Raw genomic sequence first — 27,146 nt, forward strand, 5'->3', positions numbered from 1 at the left:
CTAAGCCTCTGTGCCACAACTACTGAGCTCGCACACCTCAACTAGGTCCCACATGCCGCAAACTACTGAGCCCATGTGCTCTGGAACCCGCGTGCCACAACTACAGAGCCCTTGTGCCCTGGAGCCTGCGTGCCACAACTAGAGAAGAGAAAACCCGTACACCACAACTAAGGAGAAGCCCACGCACTGCAACAAAAGATCCCTCATGCCACAACTAAGACCCAACACAGCCAAAAATAAATAAAATAAATAATAAATAAATAAATCTTTTAAAAAAACCCACACACACATCAGAGAACTCACACTGGTGAGAAACCCTATGAACATAATGAGTGTGGGAAGTCCTTCAGCCAGAGCTCATCATTTATTAAACATAAAAGAATACACACTGGAGAGAAACCCTCTGAGTACAAAGTTACAATGAAAGAAAGCCTTCTGAAATTGGTCAGCTCTTATTCAGCATCACAAATACACACTGGAGAGAAACCATATGAATGTAATGAGTGTGGGAAAGGCTTTGGCCAAAGATCATCCCTGACTCATTATCAGAGGACTCATAATGGAGAAAACGTCTTTAAATGTGTTGACTGTGGGAAGGCTTGCAGAGACCACTCTGCTCTCAGAAGTCATTACAGAACTCACACTGGAGAGAACCCGTACAGGTGTAATGCATGTGAGAGAGCCTTCAGCCAGAGTTCACACCTTACCGTACATCAAGTAATCCACACCAGAGAGAAGCCTTATGAATGTAATGAACATGGGAAGGCCTTTAGCCAGAGTGCAAATCTTGCCAAACATCAGAAAACTCACACTGGAGAGAGACTCTGTAAATGTAGCCAGTGTGGGAAAGCCTTCAGCCAGAGTTCACACCTTACCACACGTCAGATAATACATACTGGAGAGAAACCCTATGAATGTGGTAAATGTGGTAATCTTTAGCCAGAATGCAAGTCTCACCAAACACCAAAAGAATGCTCACTGGAGAAAGACCCTGTGCATGTAGTGAGTGTGAAAAGCCTTCAGCCAGAGTTTAGTTCTTTTAAGCATCTGCCAACTCACACTGCCTAGAAATTTCGTGAATGTGATGAGTACTAATGACTTCTGGTAAATATCAGTCATCACCAGATATCAAAGATTTTAACATAAGGAAAGTTTATGTAAGATTTGACATTTCATGAAAGGTCAGCAAGTTAATATTCTGAGCAAGAGAGCACTAAATAAATTTTGTGAGATACTGTACTTGAGGACAGGTATTGTGTGGTTCTGATATTCCCTAGAAGCTTTTTCTTAGGGCTTTGTACAGTGACTCTGTAGTAAATGCTTGTATCGTTAATAGATTTTTGGTCAGATTTGTTGTACTCCCATCCTCAGAAACTGTTTTACGCTTTTAAAAATAGGAATGCCCCAACTGGAAATAGAATCACCCAAATAAAATTGAGAAACTGCTTTTAATTAGGAAGAGCATCTCAAATTCTGTATCTACAGTTTCTATTCAGAGAAGCCAGGAATCCAGGTATCTATCACATGGGTCTTCTCCACCATAACAGAGACAATACCAGAGGACCTGCAGGAGCAAGAGGATACCTTTTAAATAATTGATCCCTTTAACAGAGCAATTCCATCACTATGCTTCTCTTTACCTTCTCATCCCCAACACCACAAGGTTTTATCTAAGGAAAGACGCATGGACAGAGAGTGATTTTCAAGATTTATTTCACAAAAATAGATTCTACAGGATGTAAGCATGTACTCTTTGAAGTCTATCTTCTCCCCTTTGAACATACCAGTGAGCAAGTAGAAGATTGGGAAAGATAAAGATACTAAATCTCCAAGCCTATTTCCTATTACTTTGCACTTGGTTTACAAAGCACCATGTTATTTTAAGAGATTCGGCCTTAGGTAGAAAGGTAAGATGATAATAAATCAGATTTCCCCTGAAATACCCACAACATAGAAGAATAAAACCAGAAATCACCTAAACATGATGGAACTGGGAGACTTGGTTTACTCCTTCTGTTCCTTCACAGAACTGCTCTGCTTCCTCCTTAAACTTTATTTCTATTTAGTTTTAGTTGACTGTTAATCAGTGTAAGTTCAAATACAACTTAAAATATACTCTAGATTGTATGGCACTGCAACAATTACAATACAGCCAAACACTGACAACAGAAATAGCTTCAATATATTGTACAAAAATTATTTCTCTAAATCTTTAGGTCAATATTCAGTGATAATAAATGGAAAATACAAGTTAAACTTCAATTAACTTCAATGTAAGCTATCCATTTATGGGTTAATGACATTGTGGTTATTTTGATACGGTTCTAACAACAGGTATTTTGGGCGGTTTGAGTATGTAAAAGTCAATAATGCTGCTTTTCATTTGCAAAATCTGTTAGTTAACAAATCCAAGAGACATAACTTCAAATAAAGTACTATATAAAATTTTCATTGTAGAATCTATGATTCAACTGTATTTTTAATTTAAAAAATTCTGATTTCATATATTTAATGGGAAATTGTTAAAATGTTATATGCAGGGATACTGACTGCAAAGGGGCACTAGGAAACTTTCTATAGAGAGAGATGGGGGTGGTGATTACTCAAGTGTATACATTTGTCAAGTCATTTACCTGTATACTTAAAAATTATACATCAACAAATACTTGAAAAATTTTTAATAGCCCATTCAATAATTTCTGTTGTTTCTCTTTCAGATAATATATTTTTTCTTTAAGATCTGTAACATTCTTAAAAAGTTTGTAAAACTGCGTCTTTATTTAAATTTGCAAATCTACAGGATCCAGATTCAAGTTCAGCAGCATCCATTTCTTTTTCTCTCTACACACACGTCACATGCACACATATATGTATGTACATATTTCCATCTCTTGCTGCATCATTGAATATCATAAAATTTAATCATGCCTATTTTATTTTGACAATGATTTTCTAGTTTTTAATTTTCCCTGATAGGATTGCTTGTATTTTTCTTATTTTGCTTTATTTGAATGTCCATGTCAGTTTTTATTGAGGTCCTAGATACTTAATTATGAGTTCCATTTGACTCTCTCTTAACTGTTCCCAATTTCCTTGAGATGCTCCTTGTGTCATTTGCCAGGCTGTGTTCTCAGCAACATTACATTACTAACTCGTTTAATCTTCACAACCACCTTAGGAACCACTAAGGAACAATCTTCAAAATGTACTGCGGGAGAACGCCATACCTTGTGAGATTTGTGATCTCAAATTTGAGATCTCAAATTCTGTCCATTCTTAATCAAAAGATATGAGAGACTTGTTTAGATATAAGAATCTAGAAACGTAGAGAGCCAATCCCCTAAATCCACTGATGGTGGTTTTCTCAGGCTTGTCCATTTAGGAAGGAACTGAAGACATTTTAAGTGATGCAGACACAACAACACTTATTCAGCACCAGGCACTGTGCTTTTCTGTGCATTACTGATTTCTCACAATAACCGATATGCTTCTCAGTGCGAGGCCCCTTAACATTCATCACTGCTAGAATGAACAACAAAAAACATCAAGGCCATACCTTACCAAGGGATGGCACCTAATTTATTTTCCATTTTAAATATGAAGGTATTGGATCTCAGAGATATTGTCATGGATAAATAGTATACAGAAGTCTATACAAAATCAGGCAGATGAGCTAGATTGTACGTACAAACATACATATTCAGAAAGTACAGTGACGTAGAGTAGGAAAAGAACCGGACTGGGATTAGATAAGGACTCTAATCGTAGTTTTACCATTTGCTATTTGTGAAACGTTAAGCAAGTAACATCTTGGGGCTGTTTCTTTGCATTTGGAAAGTAGTTGGGCACGAAACACAGCAATTAAGAATATGAGTTCTTTTAGCCAAACCATATGGGTGACCTTGGGTGAGTTACTTAGCCTCTCTGAATCTGTTTCCTCATTTGTAATCTGTAAAATGAGGAAACAGATTACATAAATCATTAATTATTTGATTACAATGTGCCAGTCTCTGAGCTTAGGTTTTGAAGTAAAATGTGTTAAAACACATCTGATAAGGACTACCAGAGATAAACTTATAGTCCAACAAAATTATATTTATTCACTTGCTACCACAAGGTCACCAGCAGAACCATGGAGCATCTCACAAAGGATGAACGAGGGTTATTGTAACATTTTAATAGGCTCATTGCAAGGCAGGTTTGGATTAAAAAAAAATGGACTCCGGGTCTTCTCTCTTTAGAAATCTCCAAGTTATGGTAAATGTGATATGTTGTGTCTGAAAATGCTGTATCTGAAGCTCTGTACCTGGTTTGGAAACAGAGATTGTTTTTCTTTCAAAGAGGGCTCTGATCTTCCAGGCAAGAGTGAGACGTTCATTTTTCCTGATAGGATGTCAAATAGTTTGACAGTCTGTGATTTTAGCAAACAACATTTCTCAATATATTTTTTTAAAGTGGGAGTAGCAAGGCAAAGATGGGGATGTCGTTGGTAAGAAAGCAGTATTTAAAGAGGATCATTATGACACTACAGCTGCAGTATGATTTGGGGGAAAGATTGTTTGCTATTAACTTTGCAGCAGGCTTTATCAATGTCATCTGAGTCTGGTTAATGGCAGGGCTGATTTTTGCTTTTTCAGATGAGATAATAAATATAAAGTGTAAGAGTGCCTGGCACACAGTATGTGCTTAATAATCACTGGCTATTGTTATTATAAAATAAAGGAGGCTGCTTTTCCTATGACACTATAATTTTTAATTAGTGGTTTAATGTAAGTCGTAAGAAGATAATAGGAATCTGCCTTTGTCCTTTGCTTACTAGAGAACAGTGAATACTGTAATTTGGAGGAACTTTGTTTCATGCAAATTATTCACGTAAATCCCAGTCATCGTGGAGGTGTCACATAAATCAGGACTATACTGGGAAAACTCCAGGCAAGCGATGCTCTCCTGTGGCCACGCCTAGTTCTGCCCATTTAGGATCACAGGGGTCGAATCTAGCCACGCCCCTGCCCCTGAAACAGAGCAGCCGCAGACTTGCTGGGAAATGTATTCCTTGGAGGGAGAACGGGTTCAAGGGACGGCTAGAGGCGCGCAAGCGTAGTTCTGGGACCGGGGAACACTGTCAGTGCTCCCCGCTGCGAGCTGTCTGGGGTTCCCCTAGCTCAGGACAAGTGGGTCAAGCCTCGCAGAGTCTGAAGCTTCGCTGGGGGTAGGCCTTGCTCTTTCAGAAGAAGTGGGAGCAGAGGTTCACCTTTTTACCTGTGGCTGTCGCTAACCCTTGAAGGGCCCCGGGGGAAACCAGGACGCTCCCTCTAGGCCATCGGACTTGTGGTGTGTCTCCGCGGAAACTCGAGCCAGCTCGTGGGCCGTGCAAGGTCGGGGTTTCAGGAGCCCCGGGGTTGCGACGGATTCTGGGCATTGGAGCCTGGCGCTAAGGGGACCATCCAGAGAGTGACAGCAGCTGGCGGGCGCTGGTGATAAAATACTAGGCCCTGCCTGGCCTCCAGATGTCAGAAATAGGTAGGTGCGCTAGAGGGAGGCGCAGAGGCGAATTCTCTAAGAGCCTCAAACTGGATAAGAGAAAGCCCCCTAGCCCGGACCAGGGACTCGTCTGGTGGAGGCCCAGGGTCACTAAGGAAACAGAACCAACGATAATACAGAGAACAGAGCCTTCGTGATGTCACAGCAGCCAGAGCACTGCAAGGTGGAGGCGACGACTTTGCATTGAAAGAGAGGTAAGAAATCGATGAGATCGAGTGTGAGAGTGATCTGGAGACTGGATTTGAGGAAAGATAGCTTTCCTTTTCCTCACCTTGATGGGTGAGAGGAGAACACAGGGGCAGGAGCTTTGTGTGAGAAGGTGGGAAGAAAACTTCCGGGCCTTTGTGGTGGGGTCTGTATGAGAGGGGATGCTTGAAGCCTCGACCAAAATAAAATCACTCCTTGTGTTGCCTCAAGTGACCCCATTTTTCCACGCCAGTCTTTTATCCATCATGGCACAGAGAAAACGGCCTGGTTTAGTTAGTTTTGTAATTATCATACAGTTAAATTGTTCTGAGAGGGGCGCACGGTTCTAACATAAATATAGGTTCCTGTAACCACCACCACAATCAGGAGCAGTTTCACTCCAAACCCTTACTTGTGCTCTCGCTTATTTTCACACTCTTCCTCCACCATTAACCCCTGGAAGTCACTGATTATTCACCATCTCTGTAGTTTTATCTTTTCCAGAATGTCTTGAATGGAATCATACATTATGTAACATTTTGAGACTGGCTTCCGTCATTCAGCACAATGCCTTTGAGGTTCATCCATCTTGTGTATGTCAGTTCCTTCTTGTTGCTCAGTAATATTCCACTGAATAGCTATACCACAGTTTTTTTGTTTTTTTTATAATCCATTCACCTGTTGATGGACATTTGAATTTTTCCAGTTTTTGGTAATTATGAATGATGCTGCCCTAAGTGTTCATGTACAGGTTTTTGTGTGAAAATAGTTTTCATTAAGCCTGGTGTTTGAAGGCAAACAAGTCTGAATTTGAATCCTAGCTTTGAGACTTATTGACTGTGTGGTGACTTTGCACAAGTTACTTAACTTTGATGAGTACCTTCATCAGGGTGTTGTGAGGTTAAATGATGCAATATATGTCAGTGGCTCTCAACTCTTTCAGACTGAACAGTCCCTTTTTATAAAAAATATTTTGTAATGCTTTCATTTCTATCCTGAAATAAAGTTTATTAAATAGTAAAATTAACCTACATACTTTTAAAAGCTATATAATGCTCCAACTCTAAAATAGAGGAGAAATAAAAAAGGAACACACTGCATCTCAGGCTGATAAAATATCCAAATGTTAGTAAAATTCAGAAAAAGTACCTTGATTTAGACTGTAGTTACCTTTATACAAAAATCATTGTATATTAGCACTGGAAAAACAAACACAAAACTCTGTAGTCGTGTGTAAAAAAGAGTTAGGTTCTAGGCTCTGCTAATTGTCAACAGATTTACACCCATGTGAATGTCCTGCAGGACATTTGAAAATTGTATGGGACTATTCTATGCTGAAGGGCATCTAACATCCTGGCTCTTACACATTAAATGCTAGTAGGGGCCCTTTCCTCCAGTCATCATAAGGACAAGTTCCTGCTCATTGAGATCCTGAATTATGTGAAATATTCAGTATATTTACTAGCTCATGGCAGCTGCAAGCAGCAACGTTCTGAACCTCCAAGAGGAAATTCTCATTGCTTGGTAATTTGGGGACTGGCTCAACAGTTTCAACTTCTTCTAAACCAGTGCTTCTCAAACTTGAGTGTGCATCAGAATCACCTGGAGGATTTGTTAAAACACAGATTACTAAGACCGCTGCCAGTTTTTATTCAGTAGGTCTGGGGTGGGACTTAAGAATTTGCATTTCTGGCAAGTTCCAAAGTGATTTCCAGACTGCTGGTCTAGGGACCACATTTTGAGAAGCAGTGTTCCAAACCTCTCCCTTCAAATGTTCAAATTTAGTGGGCCTTTAAAATTTTTTAATCTTGCTTAATCCCTACAAAATTCTGTAAAACAAGGGGAGCAGATACTGTTAACCCTATTATTTTGTTACTGAAGAAACTAAGACTCAAATTGACTTGCTTAATACTTTTACAGCATTTTACTCAGATATTAGAATCCAGGGTCCTTTATCCCCAGCTGAGTGTTTTTTTCCATTAAATAACACTGCCTATGATAATAAAGCCAGTAAGTCCTATACTGTAAGAATTTAACAAGCAAGTTCTCCCATATCCTTGAAGAATAAGGGAGATGGCATTCCAGTCGTCCCTCGGTATCCACAAGGGATTGGTTCCAGGACCCCCGTGTATACCAAAATCTTGGTATGCTCAAGTCTCTTCTGTAAAATTGTTCAGTACAGTTGGCCATCAGTAACTGTGGGTTCTGCACGCATGGATTAAACCAACCTCAGATCCCGGGGGCTGGCTGTATTTTACACCACATAATGATCCATTCCTCATTTCTTACACTCTCCTAGCTTACTACTCTCTCCAGGTACACTGGCCTCCCATTCTTCCCATAGCATCCTGAAGTTATTCCCACCTCAGGATTCTGATGTAGAGATCTTGTACTTGCTGTTCTCTGGTTCTGTCCTCAGATATCTTCATGGCTCACTCCCTCTTTTTACCCAGGTCTGATCAAATGTTTCCTCCCATAAAAATTTTCCTTGGCCATCCTATCTACAATAAAGATCCTCTTTATTCCTTATCCCCTTACCTTACTCTTTTGATAGCATTTTTCACTACCTGAGCTTGTATATGTATCTTTATCTATATATGTATGTATGTATCTATCTGTCTATGCTGCCCCTTTTTTTGTGTGTGAATATAAGTTTTCAATTCATTTGAGTAAATATCAAGGAGCACAATTGCTGGATCATACGGTAAGAGTATGTTTAGTTTTGTAAGAAACTGTCAAACTGTCTTCCAAAGTGGCTGTACGTTTTGCATTCCCACCAGCAGTGAATGGAGTTTCTATTACTCCACATCTTCCCCAGAATTTGTTTTTGTAAGTGTTCCAGATTTTGGCCATTCTGGTAGATGTGTAGTGTTATCTATTTGTTTTAATTTGCATTTCCCTGATGACATATCATGGTGGAACTTTTTTCATATGCTTATTTGCCATTCATGTATCTTTGGGGAGGTGTCTGTTAAAATCTTGGGTCCATTTTTTTAACAGAGTTGTTTTCTTATAGCTGAGTTCTGAGTTCTTTGTATATTTTGGATAACAATCTTTTATTAGATGTGTCTTTTGCAAATATTTTCTTCTAGTCTGTGGCTTGTCTTCTAATTCTCTTGATATTGTCTTTTGCAGAGCAGACGTTTTTAATTTTAATGAAGTCCAGCTTAATAATTATTTCTTTCATGGATCATTTTGTATCTAAAAAGGCATCATCATACCCAATGTTATCTAGGTTTTCTCCGATGTTACCTCATAAGAGTTTTATACTTTTGTATTTTACATTTGTGTCTATGATCCATTCTGAGTTTTTATGAAGGATGTAAAGTCTGTGTCTAGGTTAATTTTTTTTTTCATGTGGCTATCCAGTTGTTCCAGTGCTATTTGTTGAGAATTCATCTCTGCTCCACTGTGTTGCATTTGCTCCTTTGTCAAAGATCAGTTGACTATATTTATGTGGGTCTATTTCTGGGCTCTTTATTCTGTTCCATCGATCTATTTGTCTATTCTTTTACCAATTATTTTACCATGCTGTCTTGATTACTGTAGTTCTATAGTAAGTCTTGAAGTTGGGTATTGTCAATCCTCCAACTTAGTTCTTCACTTTCAATATTGTGTTGGCTATTCTGGGTCTTGTCCCTTTCCATATAAGCTTTAGAATCAGTTTGTTTATATTCATAATATAAGTTGGGATTTTGATTAGGATTGCACTGAATCTATAAATCAAGTTGAAAAGAACTGACATCTTGACAATACTGAGTCTTCTTATCCATGATTATGGTATATCTCTCCATTTATTTATTTCTTTGATTTCATTCACCAAAATTTTGTAGTTTTCCTCATATAGGTCTTATATATTTTTTGTTAGATTTATACCTAAGTATTTTATTCTTTTCAGTGCTAATATAAATGGTATTGTGTTTTTAATTTCAAACTCCACTTGCTCATTGTTTGTATATAGGAAAGCAATTGGCTTTTGTGTATGAACTTTGTATCTTGCAATCCTGCTATAATCTCTTGAGTCTAAGAGTTTTTGTTGATTCTTTTGGATTTTTTACAAAGATGATCATGTTATCTGGGAATGAAGACAGTTTTATTTCTTCTTTTCCAGTCTGTATACCGTTATTTCCTTTTCTTGTCTTATCGCATTAACAAAGACTTCTAGTACATTTTTGAAAAAGAGAGGTGAGAGTGGACATCCTGGCCTTGTAACTCATCATAGTGGAAAAGCTTCAAGCCTCTCACTATTAAGTATGATGTTATCTGAAGATTTTTAAAAAATAATCTTATCAAGTTGAGAAGGTTCCCCTCCATTCCTAGTTTACTGAGAGTTTTTATCATGAATGTTGTTGGATTTTTTTCAAGTGCTTTTTCTGCATCTATTGATGTGATCATATAATTTCTCTTATTTAGTCTGTTGATGTAATGGATGACATTAATTGAAACTAGCCTCACATACCTACTTTCTAAGCATTCTAAGTGCTTTACATATTAACGTATTTACATATTTGTTACATATTAATTTATCTAATCCTTGTGATAAGCCTGAGTTGTAGGACTTGTTATTGTCCCTAAAATATGGGCTTTTTATTTAGTTGTGTTTTGATTTTTGGATGAAAGTAATAAAGAAGTTTCAAATAAAAGATTGGACAGATATAAATAAAAAGGAAGTTAAGCTGCAAGTTAATTTCAAAATAGACTTTAGGTGGGGGGAGGAGGGGTTCCCTGGTGGCCTAGTGGTTAGGATTCTGGGCTTTCATTGCCATTCTGCAAGTTCAATCCCTGGTCAGGGAACTGAGATCCCGCAAGCTGCCCAGTGCAGGGGAAAAAATATATATATCTATATATCTATAATATATAAAATTATTTAAAATGTAAGATATATTGACAAGCATGCAATGATCATATGCCTTTCATACTACTGGACAAAATCAAACAAGCAAAAAATAAAGATGAGGAATGTCTGGATAATTCATTAAAGTTGATTTTGTACCTCTACAAATGGAAAATACATTTTCTACTATAAAGTCCAGTAAGAATTATGAAGTTAATCATGTATATTAGGCAACCAAGAAAACCCTAAAAAAGTTGCAGATTTTCAAGTTCAGTTATCTGAATCTCATCCTCATTTTAGTCTTAGCCTCTTTATTTATGTACTTCCATCTACTGTGCATCCTTTCTTTTATACCAATCCTCATGGCAGGTATTTACAGAGTTCCACAGGATAATACACAAAAGAACATTGTTTATGCTAATAGTTATATATTTAGTTGAATTATTTGTAATATTCATGATCTTGATATAAAATTTCCTTTAAAATGCAAGTAATTTTTGAAGCAAGTCAATTAATATTAAAAGTGGTTGTTAATGTTGCTCTTTTAATGATCACACAATCACTTCTTGACTATAATTTGTGTTTATCTTTCACCACTGTGTTGCAAATATGCTTATGAAGGGCATTTCTCCTTTTCTTTCAGAAAGAATCTGATTATCTTTTCCTAGCCCTCTTTTATCTTCTCAGATAAAATTGATTGAGTTCACTGTCCTTTATGAAACCATCTTTTCATGCTGTGCGTGACAGTGTAAAGCTCTGACTCACCTAAATTTCCATCTACTCCATGGGTTTCTTCATGGTTTCTGAAGGAAACTGAAGGAACTGAACTATAAACTGAAATTTGTTTCAGTTTACAGGTTGAATATCCCTCTTAGCATTTATGCCTGTAATTATTTTAAAAGGAGATACTCACTATCAAATATTATTCTTCCAAGTATTAGGATGGTGGCTTTATCTCAACTTTTACTTTAAGTAGTTTCTAGGGCTTAGTTTAAAAAAAAAAAGTGGACAGACTAATTTTTAAAAACTGCTATCATTGTGGCATTCTCATTAAAAAAAACCACCAAACGTTCCTCATGCATATTCTATATGTCAGATACTGTGTTAGGAAATGACGATTCAAAGGTTAAAGACTTTAGTTTATGATCTCCAGAAGCTCAAAGTCTAGTAAAAAAGACTGATGAGTTCTGTGATGGAGAATATGCTGACACAACATGGGGACCAGTCGTGAAGACGGTGGACTCTCTTACCCAGCTGACTGGGTTGGGTCCTGGCTGTGCCACTAACTAGCTCTGTAGCCTTGAGCAAATGTCTAATCTCTCTAAACCAGCACTGATCAATAGAAATATAATACAAGCCACATATATAATTTAAATTTTTCTAGTAGGTTTTTTGTTTTTGTTTTTGTTTTTGATGCACCACACGGCATATGAGATCTTAGTTTTCTGACCAGGGATTGAACCTGCACCCCCTGCATTGGAAGCAGAGAGTCTTAACCACTGGACAACCAGGGAAGTCCCTCTAGTAGTATGTTTTAAAAAGTAATGAGAAACAGGTAAAATTAATTGTAATAAGTTTTATGCCCCATTTAATCATTCATAAATTGGGGATAAAAATAGCTTCTATCTCATGGAGTTCTAATGAGGAATAAGTGATTAAATACATGTATTTAGAACAGTGATGGTTTTAAGCATGATAAGCACTCATTAAATGTTAGCTATTATTATTTTTAAGAATAATTGTTTTATTATTATAGAGGCTATGAGAATATAGATAAGGAGCCTAGAATATAGATAAGGTAATGTTAGAATTGAATCCTGAAGAATGAACAGGATTAGCAATTAGCTTAGCAAAGAGTAGGTGGTGGGAGGAAAGTTCTAGATTAAAAGATCAGTATGTGCAGGGAGACATAAATGTGATGAACACTAGGAAGTAAAAACAGTATGGTTAGAATATAAGGCATGTGGGAGTGACAAATGATGATGCTGGATTGGTAAGTGGGTCAAATCATTAAGGACCTTTATCTCAAAGGTATGAAAGAAATTTAAGTGTTTGGTCAGAATTTTTTGTATTTGAAAGGTCACAGTATCAGTGGTATTAAGGATTAGAAAGGGTCCAGATGAGAAGGCTTCACCTGATATCACACAAATAGTCTGTAGAAAGCTGGGATTAAAACTAAGGATTTTCTGAGTCTTTAGTCTATATCATTTCTATTACACAAGGCTGCTTCCTAGGGCAGTAGAGATAAAGAGCTTGGATTCTGGAGTTGTGGCTTATGTGTAACTTGGAGCAAGTGACTCAGTACTCTGAACCTCCATTAAAATAGAGATTCTATTATTCACTTCATAGTTTTTTTAGGAGAATTAACTATGTTAATATTGTGAGTCAGCTTGGCATAAACTTAATAAATATTAGCTGTACAACCAAAAAAGTAATCAGTTTCCATTCTTCCAAAACGTGAAACAGTAACTCAAGAGAGAACATATGCACACATGAGATAATAGATAAACAATATAAGGCGCTGCTTTTAAGCACTAAAGTTAGAAGTTAAGGGAGGATGGGAGGGAGATGCAAGAGGGAGGAGATATGGGGATATATGTATATGTATAGCTGATTCACTTTGTTATACAGCAGCAACTAACACACCATTGTAAAGCAATTATACTCCAATAAAGATGTTAAAAAATAAAAAATAAATTAGAAGTTAAAATAATACAGTAAATACTGTGGGAGATCAGGAAAACTGGAGAGTTAGGAATGTCATGAAACTACTGTAATAAGTGGGGCTCTAAAGTATGGTCAAGAATTAGATGGGCAAAACAAAAAAAGAAGGACTTTTTGGACAGGAGAAGCAATAATAAACTAGTTACAAGGAAGAAACAATGTTGAAGTTAGGAATACAGTTAATAAAATCATTAATTCCTCATGTTTAATGCTTGCTTTTTATATGCCCGGATCTAGGGGTCACACTGAAAACAGATGTTTAAGTGAAAATCTACATACTGTAAAGGGAAACCCACCCTCCACAAATTCTTCCTTTCACTTGACTCAGAACATGGGCCATCAAGCTTCTACATCCCACCCCCTTGTAACGGAGCAGGACCCTATGGGGACTTCCCCAAACAGACCTGCCCCCACCCCATGTCCTTTGCCTACCTCTTATTTGTAGAAAAACTTCAGCTTCCTAGGCCTCCTCCAAGTTCCAGAAAGTAAATTTAATCAAAGAAGTGAGAAATGCAGAAAGGAAGGAAAACAGTCAAGCAGGACAAAATAATAATAGTTTAGCCATTTAAAAAGTCAAGGACATTTAGTTCATCCTTAAGGGCTATAGATAATATTCTGAGCCATGTCCTTTGAGCTGGTTTGAAGATACTGAACCCTCCCCCGTCCCAGGTGGAAGAAGTTAATTGTATGCTGCCCACAAGCACATAGACCCAGTCCATTTGGAACCAGAAGGTTGATGATGTTGACTCCCGATTATCTCACCACCAACCAATCAGAAGAATGTCCACAAGCTGATCACACACCCCACAAACCCCTGTCCCTCACCTTGTCTTTAAAAACCTTCCCTGAAAGCCAAGACATCTGGGAGTTCAGGCCTTTTGAGCTCTAGCTACCTGGACTCCTTGCTTGGCGCCCTGCAATAAATGCTGCACTTTCCCTTCACCACAACCCGATGTCAGTAAATTGACTTTACTGCACACGGGCAGGTGGACCCAAGTTTAGTTGGTAACACACTTTCCAAGTAGAAGGTTGAAGTATTTCATTATGGGGAAACTGATCAGCCCAAAATAAAACACTATAGGTGCCAACATTTGGGGATACTCTAACAAAACAGCCAGGTCCCTGCCCAGTAATCCTGCAGTGAAACCAATTATTCATCATGTCCTTACACACAAACACTTAACTTTCAATCAACATATTAGTACTCACTCTCAAGTATGAACCCATAGTGAAGGACTACTAGATATGCTGACATATAATCCCTCTTTTGTCCTCTGGGCTTAATGTTTCTTGCCTTTCTATCCTTGACTGAGAATAAAAACAATGTAGGTTTGTCATTGGAAAGCCCTAAGAATTACTTTCCACCTCAAAAGAATAAATTTCCCCCGTTTTAGTCCTTCTTTTTTTCCCTTTAGACCTAGTTTCTGCTCTTCTTACCTCAAAGGTAAAGCAATAACATTAGCAGTTTTTCAAAAAAGAGAGATTAGGTAAAAGCAGTGCTTTATGCAAGTCAAAAATTCAAATCTAATAGGAAAGTTTATTTGAAATACATTTAAATACCTCGTAATAGCCTTTAAGATAATAGTTTAAATGTTGCTTAAATAGTTTTCTCACAGGAGACTCCCTAAAAGACCATCTCTCTTTGATAACAGTTTTCCTTTCTTAATCCATGCTCATCTTCATATTTTTCTAAGTTCTGTAATTTAGCCTTTTCCCTAATCACGCTTCTCACCTGACAGGCCATTTGCTTTATTCTGTTTGCTTACTTTATTCTTGAATTAGACCCTTTCACACCACTAGCTTTTCCATCTCATCCTTCCTTAGTTTAGCACACCATATTTATATTCCCAATATGGAATGTTCTCAGTATTTTCAGTTTCATTATGTTGTTTCCAATATAGCAGATTTTTTTCTCCTAGCATCAGACTCATAGTAAATTTGTATTTTTATGTCTTATAGATGGGAAGTCTAAACCTAGAGCCAAGAAATCAACAATAGGGCAGCAGGACATTCTCAAAGAAGGTTCATCCCAAAGAATAAAGATGGAAGAAATTACAAAGAGAAATTTTATATTGGGAGAAACCTGGAAATCTGGAATCAGCACTTAAACGAGAAGAAATATCTGGGAAAAGATTTAGTCACTTTCATGAAAATTTCTGCCAAAGAAAGTGATATAGAATCTAATGAATTTGGGGAAAGTTTCAGTGAAAAATCAATACTTGTTTCAGAGCAGAGTGATACTATAGAAGAGCATTGCCATGAATGTGGTACACATGGAAAAATGTTCAAACAAAACTCAGATTTAATTATACAAAGTAAATGTGTTGTAAAGAAACCTTATAAATATAGTGAATGTGGGAAAACCTTCAGAGACCACACTACTCTCATTCAACATCAAACAAGTCATACTGGAGAACGACCTTATAAATGTAATGAATGTGAAAAGAGATTTAACCAGAGTTCCCATTTAACAAACCATGAGAAGACTCATACTGGAGAAAAGCCCTACAAACGCAATGAATGTGGGAAGACCTTCAGTAATTGCTCAGTCCTTATTCAACATCAGAGAATTCATAGTGGGGAAAGACCTTACGAGTGTACTGAATGTGGCAAGACATTCAGTCATAGTACATAACTTACTCAGCATCAAAGAATTCATACTAGTGAGAAACCATATAAATGTCTTGAATGTGGAAAGGCTTTTAGCCGGAGCACACATCTTACTCTACAACAAAGAATTCATACTGGAGAGAAACCTTATGAGTGCAACGAATGTGGTAAAACCTTTAGTCAGAGTGCACATCTTACTCAACATCAAAGAATTCATATAGGAGAAAAGCCCTATGAATGTAACAAATGTGGGAAAGCCTTCAGTGATCACTCAGCTCTTACTCAACATCATATTGTCCATACTGGAGAGAAACTTTTTGAATGTAATGACTGTGGGAAAGCTTTCAGTTACTGTTCAGACCTCATTAAACATCAGGGAATGCATAGTGGAGAGAAACCATACAAATGCAATGAATGTGGGAATGCCTTTAGTGATTGTTCAGCCCTTATTCAGCATCAAAGGACTCACACTGGAGAGAAACCTTATGAGTGTAATGAATGTGGGAAAACCTTTGGTAACTACTCAGCTCTTATTCGACATCAAAGAACTCACACTGGAGAGAAACCATATGAATGTAAGGAATGTGGGAAAGCCTTCAGCAGAAATACATACCTTACTCAACATCAGAGAAGTCATAAAGGAGAGAAACCATATAAATGTAATGAATGTGGGAAAACTTTTACCCAGAGTTCATTCCTTACACAACACTGAGGGTTCATACTGGAGAAAAACCTTACAAATGTGATGAATGTGGGAAAGCGTTTAGTGACCGCTCAGGGCATATTCAGCATCAGAGAACCCACACTGGAGAAAAGCGCTATGAGTGTAATGATTGTGGGAAAGCTTTCAGTTTCTGTTCAGCCCTTATTCGGCACAAAAGAATTCATACTGGAGAGAAGCCCTTTAAATGCAATGACTCTGGAAAAGCCTTCAGTCAGAGTACAAACCTCACAAATCACCAGAAAACTCATACCATTGAAAAATCTTATAAATGCAATGAATGTGGAAAAGCCGTTAGTTACTGTTCAGGCCTTATTCAACATCAGATCATTCATACTGGAGTGAAACCTTATGAATGCAATAAATGTGGCAAAGCCTTCAGCCAGAAGACAAACCTTAAAAAACATCAGAAAATTCATACTAAAGAAAAACTCTACAGATGTAATGAATGTGGGAAAGCCTTTAGCCAGAGCACATATCTTACAAAACACCAGAAAATTCATAGTGGAGAGAAGGCAAATATACATACTGAGTGTAGGAAAACCTTTAGACAAAACTCTTCTTTTGTTCAACATGAAAAGCTTCACACTGGAGAGAAATCCTCTGAATGCCTTGGGAACTTGGCTAGTATGGAGACCTTCCCCAGGGAAACAGAAAGAGGATCCTGAAAACTGTCAACTTCAGGACTTCCCTGGTGGTGCAGTGGTTAAGAATCCGCCTGCCAATGCAGGGGACACAGGTTCGATCCCTGGTCCAGGAAGATCCCATATGCCACGGAGCAGCTAAGCCTGTGCGCCACAACTACTGAGCCTGTGCTCTAGAGCTTGTGAGCCACAACTACTGAGCCCATGTGCCACAACTACTGAAGCCCGCACACCTAGAGCCTGTGCTCCACAGCAAGATAAGCCACTGCAATGAGAAGCCCATGCACCACAACAAATAGTAACCCCCACTCACTGCAACTAGAGAAAGCCCAAGCACAGCAACGAAGACCCAACACAGCCAAAAACAAAACAAACAAACAAACAAACAAAAAACCTGTCAACTTCCTAGAGTGACCACATAGTTTACTGGAAAGAGCACATGTCTGGGTTTTGGAAGTCCTGGATTCTAATCTCAGCTCTGTTACTAACTAGGTCTATTTGTTATTTTGAGGTTAAGTTGCTTTACCTCTTTAAACTTTGGTTTACTCACCTGAAAATTTGGAAGGCCTGATTAATTTATATTTAAGGTCCACATTTATTGTTTTTATTACTAATGCAGGCTTCTGTAGATGTGGTTCTTAAACTGTGACTTATTTACTCTACATCAAGTGTGATTCAATGAAGATATAGACCACATGCCATATATGCTATATATTACCCTTGTATTTTTTCTCCAAAATGCAACATATTATGAATATTGAAGAATATTGAGATAAAATAGTATAAATTCCATGATTTATTGCAGTAGGAACATTGGGATCTTTTCTTAAGGATATGATGTTGGATAAAACCCCAGCAAAGAATGAATCGAACTGTTGGTATATAAAGCTAGCTTTCAGGACTTCCCTGGTAGTGCAGTGGTTAAGAATATGCCTGCCAATGCAGGGGACACAGGTTCAATCCCTGGTCTGGGAAGTTCCCACATGCCACAGAGCAACTAAGCCTGTGCGCCACAGCTACTGAGCCTGTGCTCTAGACCCTGAGAGCCACGACTGTTGAAGCCCGCACGCCTAGAGCCCGTGCTCTGAAACAAGAGAAGCCACCACAAAGAGAAGCCCACGCACCACAATGAAGAGTAACCCCCACTCGCCACAACTAGAGAAAGCCTGCGTGTAGCAGCGAAGACCCAACATAGCCAGAAATAAATAAATACATTTATTTAAAAAATAATAAAATGAAGCTAGTTTTCCTAGAATTTATTCAAACTTAATCTTGCAATGTAACTTTCTCAACTTTCTCTACTAAATTGAGTATTGTTGCCATCATCTCCCAGATGAAAAGGAACTAGAAACATGTCTTGGGCAGATTACCAAGAAAAGATGAAATTGGGAAATTCATTTGTTATTTACACACCTAAATATGTAAGGGTCATCTGAATGAGAATAAATTTTGAGCTTCAGAACATCTAGAAAAGTCCGTTGGTCTGTTGTCTGACTTCTTCCTGTGGTTATAGAGACAATGGCCTGAAAATATGACGATTTACCTCAGAATCCTGTGATTTTAAATTCACTACCTAGGGACAGAAAAAAATCCACTTATGGAACGTATCCAATACATGGTTTTGGAGAGTAGTCCAGACTTTCAAAGTCTGGTGTTTGTTTTGGTGTCCAAGAAAACTGTTCACACATAAGCATAAACTGTAATGGACTTGCTACACAAGCTTTGGGAAAACCTGGACTTAAGGCAGCAGTGTTTAAGCTTTTCTGAATTTATGTATCCTTTTAAGAACCTATGAAAGTCGCAGACTTTCTCACCAGAAAAATGCATGACATGTTCACACAATTTTGTAAGTAGTTACAAAACAAAGTTAATAGTACTACAAATACACATACACTATACTAACAATAATTTGAAAGTGTAATGGAAAAGAGATTTTATTCACAATAGCTATAGAAACAAAAAATATTTAGGAATAAATTTAGTAAGAAATAGGCAAAACCAAAAAGAATTTGAGCAGTCTGCACATTCTCTTGAGAAATAGCTCATTTGAGGGAATTGGTATGGAAAATGGTTAAGGGCACCAATTTCTCAACCTATCAGTTGTGTAACCTATCAGTTGTGTAACTTTTGGTCAGAGAATATAACCTCTCAGAGTTAGTTCCTTCATCTGTAAAATAATGACAAGGTTACCTGTCAAGAGTTACCTTAGGGATTAAATGAGACGATATATAAATGTGCCAGACACTTTGTGGGAAGTTTACTATTGTAATTATATAACATACATAATATTATATGTTATTAATTATATAATATAATAACATACTGTAATATATAGTATATAATATACTACAATATACCATAATAGTTATTACAGTAAGCTATTATAGTATATTGTACATACTATATAATAACTTATGTGAACTATTTTATTATGCTGTGACCTCGACCTCAATTATGGCATAAATTATAAATTATTTAGTCCGTCAAAAAATGGTAGGCTCAGAAGGAGTAGGAGATATCCTTTCTATTGAACAATAATAATAGTACCTAATGGCCCTGAAACCAAAATTGACTGGAAATGTAACTTGCCGAAGGACATTTTTTAAAGTCAGGTTTATTGGGGTATACTTGAATCAATAATTTAAAATCTTCCCAAAAAAAGGCTCTAGACACTGATAGATTTACCAGTGGATTCTGCCAAACAGTAAATAAAGAACTGTTCCATGCTTCCAGAGAGTAAGAGAGTCTGCTCTTCCCAACTCATTCTGTGTCTAGCATAGCCTTGATACAAAAGTCTGACAAGGACAATATTTAGAAAGGAAAATTCCAAGCCAGTCTCATTCATGATCATAGATGCAAAACTCTTGAACAAAATATTGACCCACTGTCTATCCATGTAAGTGTGAAAGATAATACAGCACTACCGAGATGGATTTATCCAAAGAATGAAAGTTGGCTGAAGATTATAGAATCAATCGACATTAATTCATCCCACTGAAAGATCAAAGAAGGGAATTCCCTGGTGGTCCAGTGGTTAGGACTCCACACTTTCATTGCAGGCGGCTCAGGTTCGATCCCTAGTAGGGGAACTAGGATCCCACAAGCTGCACAGCTAAAAAAAAAAAAAAAAAAAAAAAAGGAATATTAACATTATTTTAAAAAATCAAAGGAGAAACACATATGATCATCTCAATGGATGCAGAAAAGGTTTTGGTAAAATTCAACTTACATTCACCAATAATAATACTTCTAAGCAAACTAAAAATAGAGAAGAACTTCTTTTGTTTGAAAAAGAACATGTATAAAAAGCCAAGGGCAGCATCACACTTATGGTGAAATTGTGAAAGCTATCTCAGCTATCTCAGAGTAGTAAGACCACTACCACTCAATGCTGTACTGTAGGTCCTAGCCAGTGCTGCAAAGCAAGACAAACAAAAGAGAGAATTGTAATGAAGAAATAAAATTATTATTATTTAGAGTTATTACTACAGTATGCAGAAAATTTTAAATCCTCATAAATAATTAAAATCAGTAAGAGATTTAGCAAGATTGCTGGATACAAAATAAATTGTTTTTCTATGAATTCTAACATTGAACTTAAAATGGCATTAATATCAAATACACAGGAATAAATTTAAGAAACAATGTAAAATTCTTCATAGGAAAAATAAAACTCTATTGAGTGGCATTAAATAAGACCTAGATAACTGAAATTACATATTATGTTTATGGATTGTAAAATGATACAATATTGTAAAAATATTTGCTCTTCTAAAATTGATTAAGAGATTAATGTAATTCCAATTAAAATCTCAACATTTTGTTGAATTTAATAAGATCTTTCTAAATATTTGGGAATGAAAAGAGCCAAGAACAGCTAAAAGAGTCAAGAAAAAGGAAGAAGAAGAGAAAGAGGAGGAAGGGGACACTTTCTCATCCATACCCGAAAACTTCCTTTAAAGCCTTATCAACGCAGAGTGGTATTGGTGCAAGGATAGACAAATGGACCAGTGGAACATAAAAAAAAGGGCACATCTGGTATGTAATAAATAGGACCCTGTAGAAGAGTAAAGAAAGGAAGGACTTTTCAATAAATTGTGCTAGCATAATTAGATCTCTATATGGAAAGTATACACCATACATAAAAATTAATTCAGCTGCATTAATTAATTTGCTGAAATGTAAAAGGCAAAAGTATAAAGCATTTAGAAGAGAATATTTCAAAATCCCTGAGAACTTTGGGATAGGAGAGGGTTTCTAAAGGAATAAGACACAACAGCACTAAACATAAGGGGAAATTTGATAAATTTAAGTGAAATGAAGAACTCTGTTCATCCAAAAAAAAAAAAACTATAAAATAATGAAACACAGAATGGGAGAAGATATTTCCAATATAAATAACAAACAGGAGTAGCATGAAAATATGGTATAAAGAACTTTTATGAGTCCATGACTCTATGAAGTCTATGACTTCTTGAGAGAGTGAGCCAGGCACAAGATGTTTGTCTTTTATTTAGCTTGAGATGTCAAACACAGCGTCACTTCGACTTCATTCTGTTTCTTAGAAGCGAGTCACTAAGCCCAGCCCATAGTCAAGGAGAAGGCAATCAGACTCCACCTTTTGATAAGAGGAGTGCCAAAGAATTTGTGGAAATATATTTTTTTAAAACTACAGCAACCAACTTTATTAGAAATTAGGAAAATGAAAGTTATTCTCTAATTAAATACTACTGATCTTCCACAAGAATTACTAAAATTAATATGACAAGAAGTACTATTTGTCAAGGATGTGACATAATAAGAACTTTCATCACCACTATTGTCTAAACTGATACAACTACTTTAGAAAACAGTTGGATTCTATCTAGTAAGTTGAAGATACACATACCCTATTATCCTAGAAATATACCCAAAGGAAATATGTGCACAAGGAGATCTGTATAAGAATGTTCATAGTAGTATTGTGTGTATAGCCAAGAACTGGAAACAACCTGAATGAACCTTTACAGTAAATTGGATAAATAATGTTGAATACTATTCAACAACTGACAATGAACAGATCAGAGCTACACACAAAAATATGGATGAATCTTACAAGCATAATTTTGTGAAAAGAAGACACAAAGGAAACATTTAGTATGATTGTACTTATATAAATTTAAAAACCACAAAATTATGATATATTGTTTAGGGATGTATGTGTAGATGGTAAAATGTATTAAGAATGTAAAAAATGATTACATAAAAGTCAGGATTGTGGTTTTCTGGGGGGATAAGAAGAGTGTGGAAGGCAGGGTGAGTGGAAGGGACATACTGAGGGCTTCTGGAGTGCAGCAATGCTCTTTTTTTTTTTTTTTTTTTTTTGCTCCTGAGTAATGGTTAAATGGGTGTTCAATTTGTAATTAATTGTTAAGTTGTAGAAATAAGGTTTTATTTACTTCTCTGTATGTTTGTTTTGCAACAAAGTGTAAAACTAAGCAAAGACAAACAAGGAAGCTTTCTATGTTATCAATGCATAACGTTTTCCAAAATATATTGTGAGGTATCAAAAGCAAGACCCAGAACATATGAATCTATATATTTACATGCAAGTGGACAAAGAAACTCCAGAAGGTTAAGTAACAAATTAATAATAGTAGAAACCTGTGGATGGTGGAGAAAAGAGAAGGAACCATGTAGGTGAGTAACAGGGATGGGAAGGAAACTTTTAACTGTATAACTATTTATAAATTTTTGAACTCTATATTACTTTTTCAAAATACAAAACAACCAAATAAATACAATTTCTTAAAAGCACTATTCAGAAGCCTTATAGGAAAATGTGTCCTCTTTAGAACAGATTCCCACTCCCTCGGAGCCTCATGTATTATCTTCATCCAGCCTTAGCTCCAGTAGCTCAGGAGTCAGGGTTTATTCCTGGACAGTTGAAGGTTTAGAAAGTGGAACAACTAGTGATTACACAGATGAACATCTGCACCTCGCCAGATGGGATTAGAAGTCTTAGGTGCTTAGTCCTAACTACAGGGTCAAGCTTTAAGTCCTTGCACAAGCACTGACTAGCAATGGTGGGTCACACAATTAAACAGAAGACCCACGGTTAGCAACTCAGTCAGGTTTGTACACACACCCACAACAGGGAGCTATATAAATGGAATTCAGAACCTTTATCTATGAACAGACCATTCCTGTTCCCTTTCAAGGTTAAACACTTGAAATTTGCTTGTACATCCACCTGTGGAAAAACTCATTTATTGTACCCTGGTAGACCATTCATTCAACATGTGTTCAACAAATTGTTAATGAGTAGCTGCTATTTAACATGTACTCCTCTAGATACTGGGACTAAATCTGTGAACAAAATGGGCAAAACTCTATCCTCATGAAGTTTGCATTGTAATGGGAAATGCAGACCAATGAATAAGTAAAATGTATAGTGCAGTAGATGGTGATAAGTATGAATTAAAAAATATAGCAAAAAGATAATAGGGATGGCTTCTTTTTTCTTTTTATTGTCTTGTTATTTTAAATATGTTGAACAGGTAAGCGTGCACTGAGAAAGTGATATCTGAGAAGACCTGAAGGATATGAGGAAATGAGGTAGGCACGTGTTTGGGAAAGGGTGTTTCCAGGCAGAGGAAGCAGACTGTGCAAAGGATTGAGGCAGAGTATGTCTGACTTGTCTGAGGAAGAGCAAGGAACTAGAGAGGAGGGTGGAGGGGAGGAGGGAAGGGCTCTTGCAGGCCACTAGAAGCACTTTGGTTTCTTTACTGAACAGGAGGGAAACTCTTGGAGAGTTTCAAACCCTTGGGGAATTTTGCACTACTTCTGTGTTTACAATAGATAGGAAAGGGGCAAGGTTACTAGAAACCGGGGGACCAGTGACGGGCCTATTGTAAAAGTTGAGGTGATGGACCCAAGAAATGCCTGAGGATCTACATACTGGAAATGTTCTCAATGGCCAGCTGTGGTCACAACCACTACTGGCCACAGGGCAGTCTAAGATTATTTTCTTTTTTAAGTGAAATGAGGACTGTTTGGACTTCACCTCAAATTGTATCTTGTTGCCAGGTAGAAATGGCCTGGAGGAAAAGACAGAGGCAAATTTCCAGAGTAACGAACTCCCTCTTTATTCACAACAGGAGCAACTTCACATAAAACCTGAGGTGCTCAATCAGTAAAATGCCTTTAAAATGGTTTTGTAGAAAGGAAACAAAAATTAATGTAAAATTGTGTCAAAGGAAAGGAAAGGAGAGGGGAGGAGGTTGGGATTAACATATACACGCTACTATATATAAAATAAATAATCAACAAGGACCTGCTGTATAGCACAGGGATCGCTACTCAATACTCTGTAGTAACCTATGTGGGAAAAGAATCTGAAAGGAGAATAGATATATGTATATGTGTAACTGAACTACTTTGCTGTATACCTGAAACTAACACATTAAAAATCAACTATACTCTAATATAAAGTTAAAAAATTTTAAATTAGGTGAGAGATTGATAGGCCTTCTAGTATGACAGCAAAGGGAATAGTAAAAACTGGTTGAATTATGGATATATTTTGAAGGTGGAGCTCATAGATGAGATGTAAGATCTGAGCAAAAGCAAAGACTCACAGATAACTGCACAGATAGAGTAGTTGTTTACTGAGATGGGGGAAGATTGGGGAGGAGAAAGTTTGGGGGGAAGATTAGTAATTCAGTCTTTGGCAATGTTAAGTATAAAATACTTGTCGAGAAGGCAGCTGCATATGTGAATTTGGAGTTTGAAGGAGCAGTCCAAGATGGAAAGACATTTGCATATACGTGGTATTTAAGGACTGAGCCCTGAGTGTGCAAATGTAAGATTCATACAAGAGATAGTTATAATACAACATGTAAATAAGACTATTAATAAGATTGAAATAACTTCAGGAATCCTGGGTGTATTCTAGGAGTTTCTAAACCAGTCTTGAGGAGTCAGCAAAAGCTTCGGGGAAGAGGTAGTGGGTAATGTCTGACCTGAAATCCAAAGGACAAGTAGGAACTGGCAAATGGGAAAGGGAGAAGGAATTCCAGGGGAAATGCAACCTCGACGTCCACAAGCAAGAGAGGACACGAAACAGTCGGGAATTGCCCTGCCCCTTTCCACTCCAACTTCTCTGTCACATTCACCTTCCTGCCGGAGGAGGGACTATAGACGTTTGGAGGGAAGTTAAATTGGAGAGATTTAACATTTGGATTTGGTGAGCAATATTTTAGTGGCTTCTAGTTACTTCTGTGTGGAGTGAAGTTCTTATTCGGCATCTAGCAGTGCAATTTCTGGAAGGTAGCACGCAGAGGCAGCCGCGAACAACAGGAGCCTTGATGTGCAGAGGCTTCCAAAAGCCCTATTCCGAGACCAACTCCGAAAACAAAAATCCTGTTTTCAGACACAGGAACTCTTGTCCCCTGTCAAAACGGATCCAAACGTTATCCAATCGGAAATGGAATTCTGAAAATCTGGCTCCCTTGCAGGCAAAGAAAAACCTCTTGAAATTTTTGACAGGTTCTTCTCAAGCGAGGGTTTCCTCAAGGCTTTGCCCCGCCGCCCCCTCCTCGGTTCCCCCTGCAGCTCCTCCGGTGAGCCCAGACAAGCTTCTGAAGAAGCGGGTTCGGAGACTGAATATTTGGCGGATTGGAAACGAGCAGACCTGGGGGCGCTGCTGGAACCCTGTGGTTCTCAAGGGGACCGAAAAGAGGCCGAGTAAAGGGAGCAGTGAGCTGAGCTAGGGGGGAGGAAGAAAAAGACGGGGGAAAGAAGGAAAGAAAAGAAGCCATTCTTGTGTTTGAAAACCCAGTTGTGATAACGGAGTTGAATATCGACGAGGGAGCATCCGTTTATAAGCAGAGTGGACTAGCTGAAGTGTGTTGGACAGGAAACACAGAGATCGATGCATCGGAACCAACCTTGGCTGCAAGTTTTATAGCAACTCCATCGTTAAGCTGTATTCAAACAGTTGAACTAAATCTACTTCTAGATCTTACATATTTCACCTTTCCTAAGGTATTTACCTTTCAAAAGTCGCCTCTCAGAGGATCAGCCTGCCATAGAAGTGTGGCACGTTAAGTCCCACGTTCTCACCTTTTATGGAAAATTCTCGCCCTTCTGCTTGATAAATTAAGACATTTCTGATAAATTAAGACACATTTGGCTGTGGCACAGTGACCCGGGGTGTAAATATGCTCTCCTCTCGGATTCCCATCACGGGAACAATGGGAAGAACTGAATCCTTCAGTAGACGTAGTCTTGTACACGATTTCATGGAGGAGGGAGGAGGACAAATTCCACATTTATTTCCATTATGTCCTCCATTAAAGGGTCTTTAAATTATTATCCGTTTATTATGCTTTGATTAATTATGTGCAAGTAGATGCAGATATAGCACAATCCACAAGAAGTATTTTTAATACAGATTTGGGTTCAAAAGAAAAACATCAGACTTCAATGTTTATACCTGTATTTGGTACAGAGAAGCATGGTAGGAAAATCAAGAAGATACTAAATATAAAAAGATGTTATATTGGAATAAAATTCTATGAGAGACACGGGATGGCAATCACGAATTCAAGGAAATAAAAGATCAAAGGAAAATCTTTCACAGAATTTTAACAAGGGCTTTCTCTTCTCTCTCTTTCTCAAGAGATGTTGGTAAGTATTAAATTACTATAGTTTTAAAATTCCTTTGATATAAGTTACTCTATCCTTCAGAAAAATTGAACCTTATGAAGAAAAATGTTACATGTCCACTGAAAAAAAAATGTGACGGGGAATATCGAATTTATCAAAATTGTGTTGGCGGTTAAGAATGCCCCCAAAGCAATTGAAGTGTACAAAGGAGACCGAATAAAGAGCTACCTCCGGA

At 37.4% G+C, this 27,146-nt stretch overlaps 1 pseudogene; it reads left to right on the top strand.

Moving 5' to 3' along the window:
* Nucleotides 1-15,431: 15,431 nt before the first annotated feature.
* On the top strand, nt 15,432-17,310 carry LOC102998340 (zinc finger protein 883-like; annotated as a pseudogene).
* The last annotated feature ends 9,836 nt before the right edge of the window (nt 17,311-27,146 follow it).

This window comes from Balaenoptera acutorostrata, chromosome 10 (assembly GCF_949987535.1).
Source record: "Balaenoptera acutorostrata chromosome 10, mBalAcu1.1, whole genome shotgun sequence".
NCBI classification, from domain to species: Eukaryota; Metazoa; Chordata; class Mammalia; order Artiodactyla; family Balaenopteridae; genus Balaenoptera; species Balaenoptera acutorostrata.